The following is a 2,913-nucleotide window of genomic DNA, read 5'->3' on the forward strand; positions in this document are numbered from 1 at the left end:
AGACATGCTGGAAGGAAACAAAAGAGATCTCTCCTAATACCATTGGAACTGCAGGGAGGGCACTTGTGTTGCCCAAGAATGCTCTATGAGTCAGGAATGACAACTCAAATACATCCATACTGTGATCTCTGAGTCTTACATTGCTTCTAAATAATGATCCATGAAAATAAATTGATTTTCACCTATTCTATGCATTAGGGACATATGCATAAAATTCATATTTATTATTTATAATAAATAATAAATTCAAACAGCATGGTCCGGGTCTAGATCTAGGTAGATCAAGGGATTGTCTCATAGTTAAGGTGTAAGTGTGAGAGGTAGGAAAACTTCACCCTAATACCCACTGTGGTTATGTACACAATTTCAGTTAGGTAGGGAAAGAAAAAGCCATCTAAGGGCTCCATCTGGTCATGGATAGGTGAGGAGAAAAGAAGAGCAGGGGAAGCTATGGGATATGTGGAGAGAAAGATAATTTTCTTCTTTCCAGTGCTCCAGGGCAACTCTATTTTCTCCCAATTGGTCACATGTTCATGGGCCTCCACCTTCCTTTCAGTTAACCTTTCCATCTCCTGCCCCATCCTGCCTTTAGCCTGGATTCTCCGTCAGTGCTTGAGCTACCTGAAGGAGATGGTTGTGCTTTTCCATGACTCTTTCTCTCCTCTGGTTCATTTTCTTGGCATACTAGGCAGAGAAGAGTCCTTGAAACCCACTTGAGTCCTTAGATGACCTTATTCTGTGTGATTAGCTCACCCCAAAGGAGTCGTTCTTTAGGGTGAAACTGCCTAGAGATTTCCATGGAGATTTTACCAGTGTCAGAAAGGAATTTTGATTTTGAATCTAAATATGCTGCAATAAATTAAGAAAGGTGATTAAATCCAACAATCTGTAGCACACACTTATCCATGCCTATAAGTACTGATCTGAAATTTATAAGCATCTTCTAGTCTACACAGATCTCATTTTTACCAATAAAGGAAAAGGCAAAAGAGAAAAAAGAGAGGCAGACAGACAGACAATGGGCAGGGTAGAAGGAGTGGGAGCAGGAAAGAAAATCAGGGAATCAAAACATTCAATTTTAGGAATGCAGGCTTCAGTTGTGTACTTTGCTGCCCTCTGTATTTGACCTTAGTTCTCTGCTCTAAGGCATTAGTTTTCAAAATTCAAGATGCCTGTATTGGGAGTATGGATTCAATACAAATTCTCAGACTCTACCTCCAGAAGTACTGAATTCAGTTGATTCAGTAAATCAGGAGCAGGGCCTAGGGATTTTCTTTTTAACAAAGACTTTGGAAAATTCAGATTCAGTTGGTCCTGTGAAATTTTGTAGGGGGTGGTGTATGTATGTGTGAAACTTCCTTTTGAATAAATGTGACCATACTGGAAGTTCAGGGTTAATTACTTACACAAAGGAGAAAGAAAAGATGTCTGAGTCAAGGAAGGGTATGGGAAATCTTCTTTATCTGACAGCTGCCATGATGTCTAACAACCTAATTGGGGAGAGGTACTGTAGTAATTTTTCTGTTGTGCTTTTTCAACTGACGTATGTGATTTGATCAGGTTTAGGACCATCTGAGGTCATAAAAAAGGCAGTCTAGACTTTTCCCAAAACTTTCAGGAGGTAGGGCTAATTAGACTGCAAGCTACATCAGGAGAAAACAAAGCGTGATGAAAATGACAAGCCCATCTAAGAATGAGGAGGTCTAAACTCCAGTTTTGGTGCTTCTTTGAACAAATCAAAGTTCTCTGGGCATCATTATTCTTACCTATAAAATGAAGGGCCTGGGAAAGATGGTCTTTTGGTTTTCTTTTAGAGCTGAATTCTGCAGAAAGTCTTTGTGGTAGCCTTATTGAATGATTCATTGCTGTTAGAAACTGGATAAATGACAGGTTCTATAAGCACCGAGTTGTTAAGGGACAAATACTGAAAACAATCTTATTCAGCACTGACTAGGTACCAGGATCTGTACATCAAACTTTGTATGTATTTTCCCCAATCCTCCCCCAAATCCAGCAAGCTAGGTCTCTTTACTGTCATTTTATAAATTAGGAAAATATGATTCAGGGAAGATGTGTGATATAATGTAGGGCTTAAAAGCATGAATTTCAAAAAAAAGCATGAATTTCAAAAGCCTTTAGCCCTGGGTTTAAATCCTGACTTCGCCACTAAACTCTGTGACTAAGTACATGAAAATTACTTAACATTTTCTGTGCCTTAGTTTCCTGATTTGTAAAATGAGGCTTATAATAGTACTTCTATATGGGGCTGTTGCGCATGGTACATATTATAGAAGCGTTTGCTCTAACAGTTATTAAATGTTTTCTTAGATCTGAGATTCAAAACCAAATCTGCTTGAATCTGAAACCTGTGCTACTTCTTAGCCCAGTGGTTGAACGTCGCTGAGCCAGCGTTTGAACCCAAACTCAGCCCTAGTGAGTTCAGACGCATCACTCAGACTGAAAAGTGAATGTCAACAGTAACTGGTGAGGGACGATACAACATACTTCCAAACTAGGACTGATTAAGTTTTTAAGCCATTATATTTCACGTAAACCTTCTGGAAACCTTGAAATAAATCCATGATTCCAAGAAAATTATGAGATTAAACAAAACATTTATATTATAAGAAAATTCACACACACACAATAACACAACACTGTCACTCTCAGTATGCTTGCTAAGTTGGAATAAAAACTTTTACTTTAAAGATGGGTGTATAAGGCACAGAGCCTTAAAATTATTTACTGAATGTTGCATTAAGTGCTTTCATGGACTTTGTAGCCCAGAAGATCTCACAAGTGAATAGAGAAATGTGATAAGGAATTATAATGCAATGATAAGGTCTGCAGTTACCCATCCGTTTATTCTTTATTTATCTGACACCAATTCTCCTGCCCCCCCCCCCCCCCCCC

Source organism: Galeopterus variegatus, unplaced genomic scaffold (assembly GCF_000696425.1).
Source record: "Galeopterus variegatus unplaced genomic scaffold, G_variegatus-3.0.2 Scaffold943, whole genome shotgun sequence".
Lineage (NCBI taxonomy): Eukaryota > Metazoa > Chordata > Mammalia > Dermoptera > Cynocephalidae > Galeopterus > Galeopterus variegatus.